The 22,585-nt window shown below is 39.2% G+C and overlaps 1 protein-coding gene and 1 pseudogene across 1 annotated transcript in view; both read left to right on the top strand.

Moving 5' to 3' along the window:
- Positions 1 to 22,585, top strand: part of LOC142847896 (immunoglobulin lambda-1 light chain-like) — a 270,740-nt gene that overhangs the window by 62,933 nt on the left and 185,222 nt on the right. The window lies entirely within an intron of this gene.
- Positions 3,108 to 3,484, top strand: LOC142847942 (large ribosomal subunit protein eL31-like; annotated as a pseudogene).

Genomic DNA, 22,585 nt, shown 5'->3' with positions numbered 1-22,585 from the left:
TCACATCCATAATTAGAGGTTACAACACAGCAGATGTTTCCTCAGAGCTGCCCCTCCCTCCTGAGAGTAGAATTTTGCCCAGGGCTGAAGAGATGTAATTTAGTGGTGATGGTGATAGTAAAAGACTCATACTTCAACAAGTCATCATTTCCCCAGTACCCTGAAAACCCCAGAGACCAGCAGCATCTGACCTGGACACCTGTTTCACCTTTCTGTCTTCCCTCCATCTCTATCAAGTTACATGGAGATTAATAAGGCCTGATTTTGGAATGACTTCTCTCAATCTTTCCTCATTCTTAATCCTAACAGCTATTTCTTTCAGGGTCTCCTGCACAAACTGTGGTGATGCTGAGGAATGAGGGTCTCTTGCAGTTATTGGTTGTCTCTTTTCACACTGGCTCCAGAAGTAGCCTGGTCAAGCCTCTAGTCTCTGATTCATCTGACAATTAACAGGCACTCACACTCCCTGTCAGTGTTTACCTTAAGTATAGACTTGTTCTGGGCTTTAGGGTTACTAGACTGATTAAATTACTGAAGGCTACTGCATGTTCCACGAAAGAGGTACTCAGCGCAGTGAGACACAGATGAAGAAGCAAAACAAAAGCACATTTTCCTGAACCTGAGTGTAAGAACTGTCCTGCGATAGTGGGATTCCATGGGCAGGCAATGTTTCATCCTAAATTTAACACTCCACAGACAAGAATGTGAAGGGGAAATATCTTCCTTCATTTGTGTTTATTTAGAATTAAAAAGTGGAGATATTTATCAACTGTCAAAATAGAGAATAAAAACATAAAACCAGAAGTAAAGTATTTTATTTCTCCCTTATGTATTTGTTTGTAAGATTAGAGTCAACAGATCTCCAGTCTTCACAATGTTCTGTGTGAGTTCTTTTTACTACTAGATCAAAGTAGAGTTCATTCCTATTTTACAACTATTGTTATATTGTCTTTCATTTGAAGGAAATGAAATTCATTGTATAGCTTTAAAAGTATGAAGCTATATATTTTAATATATAATGACATTAAATAACATATAACATATAATAATGCATACTATTTTATATATTATATATTACATAATATAATTAATTACTATGTAAATATATGTTATGCTATATGTAATTAATATAAAGTATAATCAATATATTCTATATTACATATATAATTAATTTATATTTTATTTAATATATGTCCATTATCTTTAAAATTTCTATAGCTTTATAAATGATACCATTCAAAATTTCCACTTCCTCACCTCCTCCCATATCCCTCCCACTCTTCTACCCACCCTCTGCTCTCCCCCTGATTGCTCTTCGGGCCGAGGAGGGGGGGACTTAATTGGGGGAGGGGGAGGGAAATGGGAGGCGGTGGCAGGGAAGAGACAGAAATCTTTAATAAATAAATAAATTTTAAAAAAAGAAAACAGAATAATAAAAGCCAGTACATGCAGTGGATACAAATCCCAGTGTCATTATCATTGATACCTCAGTCTGCCCCAACTGTCAACGACATTCTCAGGGACTAGTTTGATCCCATGCTCATTCACTCCCAGTCCAGTTAGAGTTGGTGAGCTCACATTAGCTCAGGCAAATTGTCTCAGTGGATGAACCCCTCATGGTCTTGACTTCCTTGCTCATATTCTCCCTTCTTCCACTCTTCAACTGGACCTTGGGAGCTCAGTCCAGTGCTCCTATGTGGGTCTCTGCCTTGGTTTCCATCTGTTGTTGAAAGAAGGTTCTATGGTGATATTTAAGATAAATCATCAGTCTGACTACAGGGCAAGGCCAGTTCAGGCACCCTTACCTCTATTGCTTAGGGTCTTAGCTTAGGTCTTCCTTGTATATTCCTGGGAATTTTTCTAGAGCCAGGTTTCTTGCTAACCCCCAAATTGCTCCCTCAATCAAGATATCTCTTTCCATGCTCTCATATCTGTCCTTCCTCCATCTCAACTATATCATTCCCTCAAGCTCTCCCCAAATCTCCCTTTCTCTCATCCTCTTCCCCTTCTCCCCTTTCTTCTACCCCCCACCCACATGCTGCCAAATTTTGTCAGGCAATATTATCTGCTTCCAATTTCCAAGTGGATCTATATATGCTTTTCTTTGGGTTCACTTTATTATTTGGCTTCTCTAGGATCATGAACTATAGGCTCAATGTCCTTTGTTTTAGGCTAGTATCCACTAATGAGTAAGTATATATTATATTCATATTTTTAGGTCTGAGTTATCTCACTTAAGATGGTGTTTGCTAGTTCCATCCTTTTGCATGCAAAAATCAAGATGTCATTGTTTTTTACCGCTGAGTAGTACTCTGATGTGTGGATGCACCACACTTCTTTATCCATTCTTCTTTTGAAAGACATCTAGGTTGTTTACAAGTTCTGGCTATTAAAAATAATGCTGCTATGAACATAATTGGACAAATATTTTTGTAGCATGATTGAGCATCTTTTGGGAATATTCCCGAGTAGTACTACTGGATCCTGAGGTAGGTTGACTCCCAATTTTCTGAGACACCACCATACTGATTTCCAAAGTGGTTGCAAAAGTTTTCATTCCCACCAACAATGAATGAGTGTTCCCCCTAATCCAAATTTTCTCCAGCATAAGCTATCATTGATGTTTTAAATCTTAGCCATCGTGAATGGTGTAATTTTATGAAAATGATAGAGACATTTAAAGAGGAAATGAAAACCTCCCTTAAAGAAATGGAAGAGAAGATAAACAAAAAGTTATAATAAATTAATAAATCCCCCAAAGATACCCAACAAAACCAGCAAAAAAACAATCAAACTGGTGAAAGAAACAGTTCAAGACTTGAAGACTGAAATGAAGGTAATAAAGAAAACAGAAACTGAGGGAATTCTGGATGTGGAAATTCTGGGTAAATGAACAATAACTATAGAGAAAAGTATAACCATCTCAATACAAGAGACATAAGAATTTCAGGTGCTGAAGATTCTATAGAGGAAATGGACTCATTGGTCAAAGAAAACACTAAATCCAACAAATCTTAACACAAAACTTTCAGGAAATTTGGGACACATTGAAGAGACCAAGCCTAAGAATAATAGGGGTAGGTTCTTTCCAGCTTGGGCCCGGCAGAATGGCTCCCGCAAAGGAGGGTGGCAAGAAGGAAAAGGGCTCTTCTGCCATCAACGAGATGGTGATCGGAGAATACACCATCAGCATTCACAAGCAAATCTATGCATGAGCTTCAAACAAATCTGGAAATTTGCCATGAAGGAGATAGGGACTCCTGATGTGCAGCTTGATACCAGGCTCAATAAAGCCATCTGGGCAAAAGGAAGAATGAATGTTCCATACCGTATCTGGGTACGTTTATCCAGAAAACGTAATGAGGATGAGGACTAGCCAAATAAACTCTATACATTGGTAACTTACATGCCTGTTAATACATTCAAAAATCTACAGACAGTCAATGTGGATGAGAAGTAACCTACTGAATCTCAAATAAAGTTGGAGAACTGCCTTAAAAAAGAAGAATAGAGGTAGAAGAAGGAGAAGAAATCAAGCTCAAAGACACAAAAAATATATTCAACAAAATTATAGAAGAAAACTTAGCCAACCTAAAGAAGGATATTCCTATGAAGGTACTAGAACCTTACAGAATACCAAATAGACTATATAACAAACATTCCGTTGCCATATAATAATCAAAACACAAAACATACAGAATAAAGAAAGAATATTAAGAGCTGCACAGGAAAATGGTCAAGTAACATATAAAGATAAACCTATTAGAATTACACCTGATTTCTCAATGGAAACTATAAAACACAGAAGGTCTTGGATAGATGTGCTGTAGACACTAAGAGACCTGACTACTATAAACAGCAAAGTTTTCTTTCACCATCAATGGAGAAAACAAGATGTTCCATGACAAAACAGATTTAAACAATACATATACACAAACCCAGCCTTACAGAAAGTAGTAGAAGGAAAGCCTCAACCCAAAAAAGATGATACCCACAAACACAGACATATGATAACCCTCCACTAACATAACCCAATGAATGGAAACACACAAACCATACCACCAAAAAATAACTGGAGTTAACAATCAATGCTCATTAATATAGATTAATATCAATGGACTCAATTCACCTAAAAAAGACACAAGGTAAGAGAATGGATATGAAAACAGCATCCAGCTTTCTGCTGTTTACAAGAAATATACCTCAACCTCAAAAACATACACTATCTCAGAGTAAAGGGTTGGGAAAAGGAAGGTTTTCCAATCAAACAGACCTAAGAAACAAGTGTGTGTGGCTATTCTAATATCTAAAAAAATTGTTTTCAAACTAAAATCAGTGAGACAAGATGTAAAAGGACATTTTATAATCATAACAGAAACAATTCATCAAGATGCAGTCTCAATCCTGAACATCTATGCCCCTAAAACAAGAGCTCCCACATATGTAAAAAAAAAAAAAACATTACTAAAACTTAAATTGCACATCAAACCCCACACACTAATAGTAGAAGGTTTCAGCACTTCTCTATCACCAATGGAGAGGTCAACCAGACAGAAATTAACAGAGAAATAAGATAACTAACAGATGTAATGAATCAAATGAACTTAACAGACATCTATAGAAAATTCCACCCAGATAGAAAAGGATATACCTTCTTCTCAGAATCTCATGGAACTTTTTCTAAAATTGCTATATACTCAGTAACAAAGAAAACACCCACAGATCAAAAAAAAATGGAAGTAACCACCAGTGTCTTATTGGATCACCATGGAGTAAACTTAGAATTTAACAACAATACTATGATGGAGGAAGGTCATTTGTTAAATAAAAAGAAACTGCTTGGTCCTCATTGGTTAGAAGATAGGTGGGAGGAGTAAACAGAACAGAACGCTGGGAGGAAGAGAAAGTGAGCTCAGACTCGACAGCTCTCCTCTCGGGAGCAGACGCCTCAGAGAGAGACGCCATGCCCCGCTCCCGGGCAGACACACGCGATGAAGCTCCGACCTAGAATCTTCCCGGTAAGACCGGTGCTCACAGATTATTAGAGATGGGTTGATCGGTATATCAGAATTAGCCAGTAAGGGCTAAAGCTAAAGGGCCAAGCAGTGATTAAATGAATACAGTGTCCATGTAATTATTTAGGGTAAAGCTAGCTGTGCAGGCGGCCAGGGTGTTCGAGACGTAGCCCCGCCGCTCCTTATTACTACAATACTATCTGAAGGAAGCCTACAAACTTATGGAAAATAAACAGTCAACTACTGAACCTTCTCTGGGTCAAGGAAAAATAAAGAAAGAGATTAAAATCTTCTAGAATTGAAATAAAATGAAGGCACAACATATCCAAAACTTTGGGACACTATGAGAGCAGTGCTAGGAGGAAAGTTCATAGCACTCAGTGCCCACTTAAAGAAAATGGAGAAAGCTCACATTAGTGACTTAACCGCACACCTGAAAGCTCTAGGAAAAAAAAAACAGACTCACCCAGGAGGAGTAGAAGACTGGAAATAATCAAACTGAGGGCTGAAATCAACAAAATAAAAACACAGAAAACAATACAAAGACTCAACAAAACAAAGAGCTGGTTCTTTAAGAAAGTCAATGACAAACCCTTATCCAAACTAATCAAAAGGTGGAGAGCAAACATACAAATTAACAAAATCAGAAATGAAAAGGGGGACATAACAACAGACACTAAGGAAATTCAGAGAAGCATTAGGTGTTACTACAAAAGCCTGTACTTCAAAAAAATTGGGAAATGTAAAAAAACAGGCATTTTCTTTTAGATAGATTCCATATACCAAAACTGAATCAAGACCAGGTGAACAATTTAAATGAGTCAGTTTTGCAAATCTGTCCTCCAGAAATCAGTATGTGATAACACAAGTCACTTGTATTAGCCTTCTTTTTATAGGTTCGTATGCCGTTGCTTCCTTTTCCAGGAACTAACAAGTTAGGCAATAATTTGTAAAGTATTTTTGAATTTGTGCACATTTCTTTCTTCTTCCCTCACATTTTATTCTTAAACATATTGACACATTGGCTCATATTTCTTGCTTTATGACTGCAAATAAACTCTAAGGTTAAGCAATTTTCAGTCTTAAATCATAAATGTATTTCTCCTCTTTCAATAGTTTAGTACTGCAAACAAGGACACAGTAGTGCAGCTTCTAGTAGATGTGTTTTCTTCAATAGCAGCCTCCTGTGAATGTGTGGTCACACAAGTATTACTTTGTTATTAGAAACTCAATTTTGAACACTTGGTGAACTCTATGACAGTGAAGGAAATTTCTGTCACTTTAAATAGGAAACCTTAAGAAAGTTAATCCTGTCATTTAAAGCACAGACTGGAAGTCAGGGAATTCTTTTGTTATACATGGTACTAGAAACAACAAATAGAAGAAAAAGGGAAAGTCCATAACCCGAATCACAATAGTTTGTAGCTTGTGTTAATTCAATACTTGTTAAATCTCAAAATGTACATGAACCCCATGTATTTGTAGGTCTGAATTGGGTTCTGCCATCCTTTACTTGTGAAGTCCTCCTTCCCAAGTAACTCACATCAATATTCAAATGTCAATAATATCAAAGAACTGCCTAATATGAACTGAAAACCTCAGGCGGGAAAAATAGCAAAATAGTCATGAAAGATCCATGAGATTTTAAATTATCTATTAATTAGTTAGTTACATATTTATTTAATGATTGAAGGTGTGTGTGTGTGTTGTGTATGTGTGTGTGTGTGTGAGAGAGAGAGAGAGAGAGAGAGAGAGAGAGAGAGAGAGAGAGAGAGAATACCACAGCATGACTGTGACACCTACAGAACCTCTTATGTAATTTGACTTATTCCTTCCACAATGGTAGGTTCAGGAATCAACTTTTATTGTGAGACTTGACAAGCATTCTCACATACTGAGCCATGTAGGCAGAGGCTGATTGTTCATTCTCAGCAACCCTAACCTGAAATATCACACAAAAACTGTATTAATTGCAATACTTCTCTACCACTTGCTTAGGCATATGTTTAGCTAACTCTTAACATTATCACTTCAAGGCTCTTATTTTACTAGTAAGGTTCTGAGGCATCTGAATTCTTTGGCAGCCACATGGCATCTCTCTAACTCTGCCTTCTTTCTCCTCTATCTCTACTTTGAATTCCATCCTTACTCTATTTTGCCATTTATAGGCCCAAGAAGCTTCTTTATTCATTTTTCAAATAAAAACACATATACAAGAAGGCTCTCCTATACCATTGAATATAACACATATACAGAAGGACTCCCCACACCATTAAATGAAACACATATACAGAGGAACTCCCCACACCATTAAATGAAACACATAAACAGAGGAACTCCCCACACCATTAAATGAAACACATATACAGAGGAACTCCCCACACCATTAAATGAAACACATAAACAGAGGAACTCCCCACACCATTAAATGAAACACATATACAGAGGAACTCCCCACACCATTAAATGAAACACATATACAGAAGGACTTCTCACACCAGAGCCATCTGTTTGTTCTGAGTAGGTTCTGAGTGGAATACAATGTCTATAGTTCTGCACATGTATTCAACCAGGGATAATAGAACCCTAAGTTCTTTCTTTTTTTTCCTTTGTTTCTCTCTCCCTCCCTTCCTCTCTCCCTCCCTCTGTTCTTTCTTTCTTTCTTTCTTTCTTTCTTTCTTCTCTCTCTTTCTCTCTTTTTTCTTTCTTCCTTTCTATTTCTTTATTTCTATTGTTTTTGTCATTTGTCAGTTAATATTTCATCTTCAGATTCTCTTTTAAAATTCTTTTCACACAATATATTTTAATCATATACTTTCCCTTTCCCTAGATCCTCCCAGATCCTTCCAGCTCTCTGCCCACCCAAGTACATTTTCTTTCTCTTTCAAACAAAACAAAACAGATCCCACACACAAAAATAAAGCATCAACAACAGAAAAACAAAAACAAAATAAATATGGTGAAATGGGGAAATTAATCAGACTACAGAAAAACAAAAAGTGCACACACACAAACAAACTATAGAGTCTGTTTACTATTTACTAACTACCCCTTGCTATGAGGCCTGCCCTGTAGGGTATGTTATACTTCAGTAACACTTCATTGGAGATAACTGATTTTCACTTTCCAGTGTTATCTATTGCAAATAAATTCTGGCTAAGGTTATGACTATCTGATTGCTTCTATTTCTTGGTGTTGGCTATTTGTCTGATTTGAACCTATACTGGTCTTACATGCTTGCTTTCATAGTTTCTATGACTTCACATTTGAATCAGTCTTGTATCTGGAAGATGCTGTCTCCTTGGAGGCATCCATTGTATCTGACTCTTAAGCTCTTTCCACACAACTCCTCTCCTGTGTATTCCATTAGCCTGGTATATTGGTGGTTTGACAGTGTCAACCTAGGTAGATAGTTCCTTTAATCATGCATAAGTTAAAACTTAACTGAGCAAACACATATCGTCCTGACATTCCTCTTACTTCTGCCGAACCTCTCCAATGACTAACCATGATTCATCATTTTTTCTATCATGATTCATTAATTCTTGCCTTCAATTTCGAGCTGTTCCCTTTTGTGATCATCTATCCTTATAAAGATCTGTCAGTTAAATATATATTTTTTATCACATAAGTAGTAGGCAGGTGTCAATGAGTGTATTTTTGACAACATCACAAAGACATTCTTTATCAATATTCTGTAATCCTTACCTAAGTACAAATATAGTCTCACTGTGTTCTTCCTCCAATTTTTTTCTTTATAATTTTGTTTTGTATTGCCATGTTATTTTTAATTTTTTATTTATAATGCATCAAGAGATTCATGTAGTATAATATTAATCATTATAGATACTAGTATTCATCAATGTGTCTCTATGGGTCAATCTGCTGAAGAACCAAGTAGACAGAATAAGTCTGGATTCTTGAGCATTCTGAGAAGGGGCTCATGGAGTAAATTTCTCTGTCCTCAGTATAAGTAGGAAAAGGCCCTGAATAAAGACATCCCTATAAATTAAGGTCTATAACTTTGGTTCTCAAATTTTCTAATGTGCTGACTCCTTAGTACAGTTTCTAATTTGGTGGTGACACAAACCATAAAATTTTTCATTGCTATTTCATGACTGTAATTTTTCTACTGTTATTTATCATAATATAATATTTAAACAATAGCAAATCTGATATATGACATCTGTCTTGTGGCATCATAAGCTATAGGGTAAAGACACTGGTCTACCGAGCAGTGCTCTTACTGGGGAGAAGAAAACTAAAGAGAAGATGTAAAAGTCAGCCTCAGAGGAGGTAACTCAGTCTGTCCTTGATCAGAAATGCTTAGTAGTCAAAGCCTTGGGAAAGTATGGTGCTCACAGTTATGACCGAACTAACCTGCTCAGTGGGGGCTCGTAAGGTCCACTGAAGTATCTGGAGACTCAAAGCTGAGAATACGAACATCTGTCTCTCTGTGACTCTTCATGATTCAATAGGCCCTGCAGCTGAGGCTACTGAGATCTCTTTGGCAGACTCAGGAAGGAAGTGACACTCAGACATTTGATGACACAAGCACCTAAGAAGGAATTTTCTTGACCAAGATAAATTTGCATATTTGTAGGAAAGGCCCTGTCAGATGTCTGAGAAATGGTGAAGTATAAGAGAGATCCACACATGTGTATCTAAACAGAGCTCAGTGGTGTCTGCACCATGGCCTGGATTCTTCTCCTCTCCTTCCTCTTTCATTGTACAGGTCAGGAGAATCAGCTGCACTTTGATGCCAGTTGAGGGAAACCAATGACAAGGTAATTCTCTCCTCTTCTCTCACCTCAGAAGGTAATGTGTTTCTCTATTCCAGGGTCTTTCTCCCAACCTGTGCTAACTCAGTCACCCACAGCCTCAGCCTCCTTGGGTTCCTCAGTCAAACTCACCTGCACTTTGAGTAGTGAGTATAGCATCTACGCCATTGGATGGTACCAGCAACATCCAGGCAAACCTCCTAAGTATCTGATGTATCTCTATGATAATGGAAACCACAGCAGGGGAGATGGGATCCCCGATCGTTTCTCTGGCTCCAGCTCTGGGGCTCATCGCTACTTAAGCATCTCCAACATTCAGCCTGACGATGAAGCTGACTATTTCTGTGGTGTAGATTATCTCACTAGTGGAGTATTCGGGTGAGCACAGTAAACAAGATAAATGAGGAAGCAGGACAGGAACTATTTTCCTCTCTTGCTAGCAAGGCTAGCCTATGATTTTGAAAAGGATCATCTGATGTTCTTACCTGCCACATTCCTAGGATATTTTCGTGTTATTACTTAAGGTGATAGATCATGGTTCTAGCTTCTGAGCTTCTTGTGAAAGAGAGAAAAGGCAGGTTTTGTGTAGAGAGAACTTCTCTGTAAAAATAATGACTATGAAAATCAAATCTCATGTATACAGAGATGAGGAGGGGAGAACTTTTTGGAAGTTAGAGAATTGGGCTTAATGCTTTTGTTGTTATTTCCCAATGTTCATAGTACTGTCTATTTGTTCGAAGATCGCTGTTTTCTCACATGCTCTAAGTACTTTAACTTTAGCAAATTTCTGAGCAGTATGGTTTAATAACATTTATGAGGCAGTGTGGTGGTCCTCCTAGACTCATGACAAACTAATAGAAACAGCCATGATGGCTGAGCATTGTCCTTAAATATATACAAACTGTTCCATATCAGCCCCAACACTTCTTTTTACTCAATAAGCCATCCCAGATATTTTGAAGGAAAGATAAAATTACAAACATATGGTTTAATCTCTGCCAAAATACTTACATATGACTTCTCTATATCAGTAATTTTTTTATTGAGAAAAGGAAAAAAAGTATCCCCCTCCTCCCAGCCTCCCATTTCCCTCCCCCTCCTCCCATCCTTCTCCCCCTCCCCCCACTCTTCTCCCCCTCCCTCTCCAGTCCAAAGAGCAGTCAGGGTTCCCTGCACTGTGGAAAGCCCAAGGTCCTCCCCCCTCCATCCATGTCTAGGAAGGTGAACATCCAAACTGGCTAGGCTGCCACAAAGCCAGAACATGAAGTAGGATAAAAACCCCGTGCCATTGTCCGTGGCTTCTCATCAGCCCTCATTGTTCACCATGTTAAGAGAGTCTGGTTTTATCCCATGCTTTTTCAGTCACAGTCCAGGTGGCCTTGGTGAGCTCCCAATAGAACAGCCCCACTGTGTCACTGGGTGGGTGCACCCCTCATGGTCCTGACTTTCTTGGTCACCTTCTCCCTCCTTCCACTCCTCATTGGGACCTTGGGAGCTCGGTCCAGTGGTCCACTGTGGGTCTCTGTCTCTATCTCCATCCATCACCAGATGAAGGTTCTATGGTGATATGAAAGATATTTGTCAGTATTGCTATAGGATAGGGTCGTTTCAGGTTGCCTATCCTCATCTGCCCAAGGAACTAACTGGGGACATCACCTTGGGCTCCTGGGAGCCACTCTAGGTTCAAGTCTCTTGCCAGCCCTAAGGTGGCTCCCTTAACTAAGAATTCTGCTTCCATGCTCCCCTATCCAGCCTTCCTATATCCCAATCATCCTGTTTCCCCAAGTTACCCCCATCCTCCCCTTCTCACTTTTCTCTTCCCATCTCCCCTTACCCCCATCCACACCACCCCCAAGATCCCACTTTTCTCCCCGGCAATTTTGTCTACTTCCCATAGGCAAGAGGATAACTATATGTTTTTCCTTGGGTTCACCTTCTTATTTAGCTTCTTTAGGTTCACCAATTGTAGCCTCCGTGACCCTTATTTATGGCTAGAAACCAATTATGAGTGAGTACATCCCATGCTCCTCTTTTTGGTTCTGGGTTACCTCACTCAGGATAGTGTTTTCTATTTCCAACCATTTGCATGCAAAATTCGAGAAGTCATTGTTTTTTACCGCAGCGTAGTACTCTAAGGTGTATATATTCCACACTTTCTTCATCCATTCTCTCATTGAAGGACATCTAGGTTGTTTCCAGATTCTGGCTATTACAAATAATACTGCTCTGAACATAGTTGAACAAATGCTTTTGTCATATGATCGGGCATCTCTTGGGTATATTCCCAAGAGTGGTATTGCTGGGTCCAGGAGTAGGTTGATCCCGAATTTCCTGAGAAACTGAAACACTGATTTCCAAAGTGGTTGCACAAGATTGCATTCCCACCAGCAATGGATGAGTGTACCCCTTCCTCCACAGCCTCTCCAGCAGAGGCTATCCTTGGTGTTTTTGGTTTTAGCCATTCTGACAGGTATAAGATGATATCTCAAAGTTGTTTTGATTTGCATTTCCCTGATTGCTAAGGAGGTTGAGCATGACCTTAAGTGTCTTTTAGCCATTTGAACTTCTTCTGTTGAGAATTCTCTGTTCAGTTCAGTGCCACATTTTTTAATTGGGTTAATTAGCATTTTAAAGTCTAGTTTCTTGAGTTCTCTATATATTTTGGAGATCAGACCTTTGTCTGTTGCGGGGTTGGTGAAGATCTTCTCCCAGTCAGTAGGTTGCCATTTTGTCTTAGTGACAGTGTCCTTTGCTTTACAGAAGCTTCTCAGTTTTAGTAGGTCCCATTTATTCAATGTTGCCCTTAATGTCTGTGCTGCTGGGGTTATACATAGGAAGCGATCTCTTGTGCCCATCTGTTGTAGGGTACTTCCCACTTTCTCTTCTGTCAGGTTCAGTGTGTTCAGACTGATATTGAGGTCTTTAATCCATTTGGACTTGAGTTTTGTGCATGGTGATAGATATGGGTCTATTTTCATTCTTCTACAGGTTGACATCCAGTTGTGCCAGCACCATTTGTTGAAGATGCTTTCTTTCTTCCAATGTATACTTTTAGCTCCTTTATCAAATATGAAGTGTTCATAGGTTTGTGGGTTAAAATCCGGGTCTTCTATAGGATTCCATTGGTCAACTTCTCTGTTTTTATGCCAGTACCACACTGTTTTCATTACTGTAGCTCTGTAATAGAGTTTGAAGTCACGGATGGTAATGCCATCAGAAGATCCTTTATTGTATAGGATTGTTTTGGCTATCCTGGGTTTTTTGTTTTTCCATATAAAGTTGATTATTGTCCTCTCAAGATTTGTGAAGAATTTTGATGGGACCTTGATGGGGATTGCATTGAATCTATAAATTGCCTTTGGTAGAATTGCCATTTTTATTATGTTGATCCCCCAATCCAAGAGCAGGGGAGGTCCTTCCATTTTCTGGTATCCTCTTCAATTTCTTTCTTCAATGCCTTAAAGTTCTTGTCAAATAGATCTTTCATTTCCTTGGTTAGAGTTACCCCAAGATATTTTATGCTGTTTGTGTCTATTGTGAAAGGTGAAGCTTCTCTTATTTCCCTCTCTGCTTCCATATCCTTTGTGTATAAGAGGCTTATTTTTTGGAGTTGATCTTGTATCCTGCCACCTTACTAAAGCTGTTTATCAGCTGTAAAAGTTCTTTGGTGGAGTTTTGGGGGTTGCTTATGTACAGTATCTTATCATCTGCAAAAAACGAAAGTTTAACTTCTTCCTTCCCAATTCGAATCCCCATGATCCCATTATGTTGTCTTATTGCTATTGCTAGAATTTCAAGCACTATATTGAAGAGGTATGGCGAGAGTGGACAGCCTTGAGGTGTTCCTGAGTTTAGTGGGATGGCTTTGAGTTTCTCTCCATTTAATTTGATGTTAGCTGTTGGCTTGCTGTATATAGCTTTTATTATATTTAGGTATGACCCTTGTATCCCTAATCTCTCCAATACTTTTATCATAAAGGGATGTTGAATTTTGTCAAATGCTTTTTCAGCATCTAATGAAATGATCATATGGTTTTTTTCTTTCAGTTTATTTATATGATGGATTACATTGATAGATTTTCGTATGTTGAACCAGCCCTGCATCTCTGCGATGAAGCCTACTTGATCATAATGGATAATTTTCCTAATATGTTCTTGGATACGGTTTGCCAGTATTTTGTTGAGGATTTTTGTGTCGATATTCATGAGTAATATTGGCCTGTAATTCTCTTTCTTGGTTGAGTCTGTGTGTGGTTTTGGTATCAGAGTGACTGTAGCTTCATAAAAGGAAATTGGCAATGACTCTCCTGTTTCTTAATGTGAAATACATTAAGGAGTATAGGTATTAGGTCTTCTTGGAAGTTCTGGTAGAATTCCGCATTGAAACCATCTGGTCCTGGGCTTTTTTTGGTAGGGAGGATTTTGATAACAGCTTCTAATTCTTCGCGACTAACTTGTTTATTTAGGTTGTACACCTGGTCCTGGTTTAACTTTGGTATATGGTATTTATCTTAAAAAGTGTCCATTTCTTTTACATTTTCCATTTTTGGCATACAGGCTTTTGTAGTAAGATCAAACGATTCTCTGAATTTCCTCTGTGTCTGTGGTTATGTCCCCCTTTTCATTTCTGATCCTATTAATTTGCATATTCTCTCTCTGCCGTTTGATTAGTTTGGATAGGGGTTTATGTATCTTGTTGATTTTCTCCAGCAACCAGCTTTTTGTTTAATTGATTCTTTGGATTGTTTTCTGTGTTTCTATTTTGTTGATTTCTGCCCTCAGTTTGATTATTTCCAGTCTTCTACTCCTCCTAGGTGAGTCTGCTTCTTTTTTTTCTAGAGCTTTCAGGTGGGCTGTTAAGTCTCCAATGTGTGCTTTTTCTGTTTTCTTTAAGTGGGCACTTAGTGCTATGAACTTTCCTCTTAGGACTGATTTCATAGTGTCCCATAAGTTTGAGTGGGTTGTTTCTTTATTTTCATTGAATTTGAGGAAGACTTTAATTACTTTCGTTATTTCTTCCTTGATCCAGGTGTGGTTCAGTAGTTGACTGTTCAGTTTCCATGAGTTCGTAGGCTTTCTGGGGGTAGCATTGTTGTTGAATTCTAACTTTAATCCATGGTGATCTGATAAGACACAGGAGGTTACTAATATTTTTTTGTAACTGTGGAAGTTTGTTACCAAGTATGAGGTCAATTTTTGAGAAGGTTCCATGAGCTGCAGAGAAGAAGGTATATTCTTTCCTTTTAGGGTGGAATGTTCTATAGATGTCTGTTAAGTCCATTTGATTCATTACCTCCATTAATTCTCTTATTTCTCTGTTAGGTTTCTGTCTGATTGACCTTTCCATTGGTGAGAGAGGAGTGTTGAAGTCTCCTACTATTAGTGTGTGCGGTTTGATGGCAGCCTTGAATTTTAGTAATATTTCTTTTACGTACGTGGGTGCTTTTATATTAGGGGCATAGATACTCAGGTTTGAGACTTCATCCTGATGAATTGTTCCTGTTATGAGTATAAAATGTCCCTCTCCATCTATTCTGATTGATTTACGTTTGAAGTCAACTTTGTTAGAAATTAGTATGGCCACACCTGCTTGTTTCTTAGGTCCATTTGCTTGATAAACCTTTTCCCATCCCTCTACTCTGAGTGGGTGCCTGTCTTTGTGGTTAAGGTGTGTTTCTTGTAAATAGAAGAATGTTGGATCCTGTTTTCGTATCCAATCTCTTAGCCTGTGCCTTTTTATAGATGAGTTGAGCCCATTGACATTAAGTGATATTAATGACCAGTGGTTGTTAACTCTGGTCACTATTTTAGTAGTAGAGTTTGTGTGCTTCCTTTCTTTGAGTTGTGCTGGTGAAGGGTCTCTAGATATTTGAGTTATTGTGGTTTTTGTTGGACTCCTTGGTTAGTGATTTTCCTTCTATTACTTTCTGTAAGGCTGGATTTGTGGCTACGTATTGTTTAAATTTGTTTTTATCCTGGAATATTTTGTTTTTTCCATTTATAGTGAACAAAAGCTTGCCTGGGTATAGTAGTCTGCGCTTGCCTCCATGGTCTCTTAGTTTCTGCAGAACATCTCTCCAGGACCTTTTGACTTTCATTGTTTCCATAGAGAAATCAGGTGTAAGCCTGATAGGTTTACCTTTATAGGTATCTTGGCCATTTTCCTTTGCAGCTTATAATATTCTTTCTTTATTCTGTATATTTTGTGTTTTGATTATTATATGACGAGAAGATTTTTTTTTTGATCCAGTCTATTCGGTGTTCTGTATGTTTCTTGAACCTTCAAAGAAATATCCTTCTTTAGTTTGGGAAAGTTTTCTTCTATAATTTTATTAAATGTATTTTCTGGACCATTGAGCTGTACTTCTTCTCCTTCTATCCCAATTATTCTTAGGTTTGGTCTTTTTATTGTGTCCCAGATTTCCTGAATGTTTTGTGATGAGAATTTGTTGTCTTTGCTGTTTTCTTTGATCAGTGTGTTTATTTTCTCTATGGTATCTTCAGTGTCTGAAATTCTTTCTTCTATCTCTTGTAATCTGTTGGTAGTACTTGTCTCTGTATTTGCTGTTCGTTTACCCAGATTTTCCATATCCATCCTTCCCTCGGTTTGTGTTTTCTTCATTACTTCCATTTCATTCTTCATGTCTTGAACTGCTTTCCTTACCTGTTTGATTGCTTTTTCTTGTTTCTCTTGGTTATCTTGGGTATCTTTGAGCAATTTATTCATTTCCTCTACCTTTTTGTTTGTGATCTCTAATTGTTTATGGCAGTTTTACACCTCCTGTTTAAGGTCTTCTATTATTTTCATATAATTCACTTTTGAGTTGATTTCTTCTAATTCTTCTAGAGTAGGGTGTACAATTCTTCTTATTTCGGGATCCCTGGATTCTGGTGATGTCATGTTGCCTTTCAGGTTGTTGGAGGGATTCTTGCCTTGGTGCCTTCCCAACTCTTCCTTCAAATGGAGCCAGGAGAGGCCTGGTGTCTTGGTCCAGTCTTTGCTGTGACTGACTCTCTGGGTGTAACTCTTCAGTGTAGAAGCAGGAACCTTCCTGTCCAGATGGAACTCCTCAGCACTGAAACATAGACGCCTGGTAGTCCAATGACCGGTGGACAAAAGGAAGAACTTGGGGGGGGGGGCAGGACAGGGATGAGTAGAACACAGGACACCCTGCCGCAAAAGCTGAAGGTATGTGTGCTCCCTTTCGGTGGGGGGGTCCTTGAGGCCTCCCCGGTAGGCCTCTCTGGGTGGGTAGCCTTAGTGTAGGAGCAGAAAACTTCCTGAGCAAAGAACCTAGCAGAAAACGCAGGATTGTAGGGGGTGGGAGGTCATGTGTAAGAAAGACAGCCCTGCAGAAGGAGCTGGGAGAGGGGGTTTGTGCTGTCTTCCAGGGCAATTCGCTCCTGGATAGCACACACTCACCTGTCCAGATGGAACTCCTCAGTACCTAAACAGGGCCGCCTGGTAGCTTGATGATCTGGGGACAAAAGGAAAAACCGGGCAGGCGGGGCGAGATCCAGGAGAGCACAGGTACCCCTGAAGCACAAGCTGAAGGTGCCCGGGCTCTCTTTCGGGGGTCCTTGAGGCCTGCCTGGTAGGCAGGCACTCACCGCTCTGGGTGGGTAGCCTTAGTGTAGGAGCAGAAAACTGTTCCTGAGCAAAGGACTTAGCAGAAAATGCAGGCCATCCAGATGGAACTCCTCAGTACCTAAATAGGGCTGCCTGGTAGCCCAATGATCCGGGGACAAAAAAAAAAAGCTTCTATATCAGTGTTAACGCCTTCATTTGTCCACACTGAGTGCATCTTTTTTTTTTAGTTTCTTTTTTTTCCGTTTATTTATTTATTAAAGATTTCTGTCTCTTCCCCTCCACCGCCTCCCATTTCCCTCCCCCTCCCCCAATCAAGTTCCTCTCCCTTGTCAGCCTATAGCGCTATCAGGGTTCCCTGCCCTGTGGGAAGTCCAAGGACCACCCACCTCCATCCAGGTCTTGTAAGGTGAGCATCCAAACTGCCTAGGCTCCCACAAAGCCAGTACGTGCAGTGGGATCAAAAACCCATTGCCATTGTTCTTGAGTTCTCAGTAGTCCTCATTGTCTGCTATGTTCAGTGAGTCCGGTTTTATCCCATGCTTTTTCAGACCCAGGCCAGCTGGCCTTGGTGAATTCCCGATAGAACATCCCCATTGTCTCAGTGTGTGGGTGCACCCCTCGCGGTCCTGAGTTCCATGCTCGTACTCTCTCTCCTTCTGCTCCTGATTTGGACCTTGAGATTTCTGTCTGGTGCTCCAAAGTGGGTCTCTGTCACCATGAAATGAGCTCCATGCTGGCTTATCTCAAATAGCATGCCTTCTTTCCCATCTTACTTTTCCTCCTCTGGGCAGCTGACAAGATTTACACTTTGCCTTCTCTCAGTTCTTTGTACTGTTTTCTTTTAAGCACTGATTAAATTGTTCTCAAGCCTCAAAATACTTTTAGGAGATAGAAGAAAATTAGAGTAGAAGCAGAGAGGGAGAGGGAAGGAAAAGGGGGATGTGGGGAAGGAGAGGGAGAGACTGAGTGCCAAGTCAGGAGGAGGGAAGCAGAGTGAGGGAGAAATAGATTGAGATAGAGAAGAGAAAGATAGAGACACAGAGAGAATGCTCAACATAAAATTTTGGATGTTATCTGATGAGATAAAATAAGTTTTCTTGGTAATCTCCAACAACTGAAGCTAGGAAATATAGGACACATTCAGGGACAGACCACACTGTACTGAAGATGGCATACCATAATAGTTTGTACCATAATAGTATATATCTATAAGTACTAAGGAAGAGACATTAGCTCATCATCAGAGACAGCCTTGAGAATGACCAGCAGCAGTCTGTGTTCTTTCTCATGCCAGATACCTTATTGCTAGCATAATGTCCTCTGTCCTGTCTTACTCAACATATCACTTCCACGTCTATTCTTTCTTAAACAAAATCAACCTCAAACTTACTGAAAGCCAAAGAGCAGGTAAATTCTACCAGATGCTCAAAATTTGGTTATTTTTCTGTTCTCTCCAAATGCTCGTGAGAGTCCCAGTCTATGAGGAAATGAATACAAATGCATCTTTTTGTAATGATTCTTTTGGAAAGACCATGCTACCAAATCTCTTTTGTTACCACATCTAGATTTAAAGACTATATCTGAGCTATAGTGTATAAAACTGACATATGGGAAGAGGGATGCATGTTCATGAGACACTGCTATCTCACAAACTGGGCTGGAGAGAGAATGAAAGGCCAGGGAGAGGATCAGTGTGACCTGTAGGGCCTCATGGAGCAGGGAACTAGGATGTCATTACCACAGAGTGCACAACTCTGTACCTGATCCTCCTAATTCACCACACAAGTCACTGGACTTTCTTCCAAATGGATTGCCATTCTCTTATTTAGATAGATAAATTTTTTCCATACAGCAAAAGGGCAAAAAGTGACTTCATGGGCTAAAAGTACTAAATCCTGAATCCAGAAAAGTCAAAAGCCTTGAGCAGGATCTATATTCTTCCTGGAGAGAATCAAGATAGAAAACACCAATTTCTCAAGCTCAGCATCTTTGTAGGGATCAAGAAAAGTCTTTTTGGAAGCAGGACAGAGTCTAATGGGATAAGTAAAGTAAGAGATATTATAAATAAGAATATGAAAAATGAACATAGATAAAGGCAAACATTGTGTTTTCAGCAAAAGAGGAATTGCTACAGTAGAATAGATATGAAGAAGTTTTTATTAGAACCTGTCATTTTCTAAGACACGTACTCTTATCATGTATTGTATCTCTACCACAAAAAGTTTGTTTTACTCTAGATCTTTATCATTTATTATTTTTTTCATTATATATGTATTGAGCCAATATCTCTTTATGTAGGTTGTCCTGAAACACACACTAAACTAATGTTAATGTACTGGGATTAGAGGCATGAGCTATCCTATACATGTTATTTTTATTTTAAATGTATATTTTTAATTTTTCAATTTTTTGATGAAATTTTAGTTTCAACATATCCCCCTTCTCTTTCCTCCCTCAAATCCCTCCCAGACATCCTTCCTTGTTCTCTTTCTAATTTATGAACTCTTTTTGTACTGAATGCTATTATACTCACATACATATGTATGCAAATATATAACTAAATTTATGTGTATATGGATACACCTGTGTTTGTATGTCTATATGTATGTATACATTAATATATATGCATTTCTAAATATAGCATGCTCAGATTTAGAAAGCTATTTGTTTGATTGTTTTCATGGCTGAACATTTGTTATCAATATCTGGTTGATGTACTCTTCCCTGAGTAGGGCTGTTTTTTTTCATTTCAGCATTGTGTAAATGTCTGAAGTTTTTTTTTTTTTGTATAGGGTTGATTTTTCCTGAGCTCTCCCTATCCACTGTGGCAGGCCTATTCCTGTCATCCTTGCTCATGTCTTTTGTAGGAGCTCATGTGGTGAGACTTTATGGGTGCAGTTTCTGACATTCATAAAGAAATTCAATCTCTTAGAAAACTCCCTGATACATTTTAGGGTGTGTGTGTGTGTGTGTGTGTGTGTGTGTGTGTGTGTGTGTGTTGCACATTTCTGTGTGTAGGCATTTGCCTGTGAGTGCCAGAACTCTGGCACTGGAATTCTAGGAGATTACCGGCTGACATGTGGGTGCTGTGAGCTGACCTAGGAACTTTTGCAAGAACAGTTAGTGCTCTTAACCACTGAGCAATCTGTCCTGCCCTAGATGCTGTATTTTCAGATGCTCTAACACCAGCTTTAGTATCTTTCTGAAATCGACATTAACATACCAACTGAATTCATGAATTGATGTTTATTCTTTTTTACATGTTGACCAATGTCAGGTATTTCTTTTTTTTAAAGTTATGCCCACCTATTTTAAGTTGATCATTGACTTGGAAAAGCTCATTTAACTTCCATATGATTTTAAGCAATACCTTCTGAAGACTGAACATGCCTTCATCACAGGAGTTTCTTTTCTTGCATCCTGTAGTCATTTATAAGTGTCAAAAGACTGATTTTTGACCCCCATAATATCCTGTTCTTTAATTGACAATATTTTATTTTATTTGTTTAAAACTAGGTGAAGACAGTTATTTGTGGTGATTAACATATTAGATAATTTGGGCTTCAATTTACCTGGGGCTGAGTTAAAGCATGAAAGTCTAACAGATGATGTAAATTTGAAATGAAAGTGGCTCTTTTTATGTTTTTAAATTTTATTATATTTTTTAAACAATCTTTTTATTTTACATACCAATCCCAGTTCCCTTTCCTTTCCCTCCTGCCTTTCCTCCCACCTTTCTCCCATCCAACATCCCATCTTTCCTCAGATAGGGTGAGGCCTCCCATGGGGAGTCAACAAAATCTTTCATATCACTTGAGGCAAGAGCAACATTCTCCTCTATGAATCTAGGCTGAAAAAGTTTTCCTTCCATAAGGAATGGGCTCCAAAAGCCAGTTCATTCACTATGAATAAATACTGGTTCCACAGCCAGTGGCCCCACTGCCAGGCCACAAAACTGTCATCCACATTCAGAGGGCCTTCTTTGATCTGATAAAGGTTTGGCAGCTGTAAATCCAGACTCACTGAGCTCCCACTAGCACAGGTCAGCTGTTTCTGTGAGTTTCCCTATCATGGTCTTGATCCCTTTGCTCATGCTATCACCCCCCCTCTCTACAGCTGCTAAAAGATATTTGTTTATAAATGCTGCCGAATTAACCCCAGATAGGTATTTTGAAAATACCTGGACTTCAAAATTGAAGTCAAAAGCTATGTTACTTTGGAGAAGAGATTTTGCTTTCATTTCCACATGAAATGAGAGGCTGTAAATTTATTCTGAGTTAAGAAAAGTCAGGTTAAATCAAGGAAGACCACCTGAGAAATCTCCAGTAGGAAGCGATGGCCCGGATGTCTGAGTTTTACATTCAAAACAGATTGAAGACTGCTGCCTGAGATGATCAGGACTCCCAGGATACCCCAGTCAGGACTTAGGTCATAATTCTAAATTTTCTTTTGGTTCTCATAAGATTATCAGTGCTCCCTACCAGCAGGAAGTAGCCTGGAATACTACGCCCAAATTCCCAAAAAATGGACTATGGATATTTTTCTTTTTTCTTTTTTTTTATTTTTTTTTATTTTTTTTTTACTTTTATTTTTTTTATTGATAAAAGGAGAATAAAGAAAAGAAAGAAAAAAAAACAAATTTCCACCTCCTCCCAGCCTCCCATTTCCCTCCCCCTCCTCCCATTCTTCTCCCCCTCCTCCCACCCCTCTCCCTTTCCCCCCACTTTTCTCCCCCTCCCTCTCCAGTCCAAAGAGCAGTCAGGGTTCCCTGCCCTGTGGTAAGTCCTAGGTCCTCCCCCCTCCGTCCATATCTAGGAAGGTGAACATCCAAACTGGCTAGGCTCCCACAAAGCCAGTACATTGCGTTGGATCAAAACCACGTGCCATTGTCCTTGGCGTCTCATCAGCCCTCATTGTTCGTCATGTTCAGAGAGTCCAGTTTTATCCCATGCTTTTTTTGATAACAGTCCAGCTGGCCTTGGTGAGCTCCCAGTAGATCAGCTCCACTGTCTCAGTGGGTGGGTGCACCCCTCGTGGTCCCGACTTCTTTGCTCATGTTCTCCCTCCTTCTGCTCCTCATTGGGACCTTGGGAGCTCTATCCAGTGTTCCAGTGTGGGTCTCTGTCTCTATCTCCATCCATCGCCAGATGAAAGTTCTAGGATGATATGCATGATATTCGTCAGTATTGCTCTAGGAT

This window comes from Microtus pennsylvanicus, chromosome 1 (assembly GCF_037038515.1).
Source record: "Microtus pennsylvanicus isolate mMicPen1 chromosome 1, mMicPen1.hap1, whole genome shotgun sequence".
NCBI lineage: Eukaryota > Metazoa > Chordata > Mammalia > Rodentia > Cricetidae > Microtus > Microtus pennsylvanicus.
The sequence above is the reverse complement of the archived record's forward strand: the minus strand, read 5'-3'. Positions and strand labels throughout refer to the sequence as shown.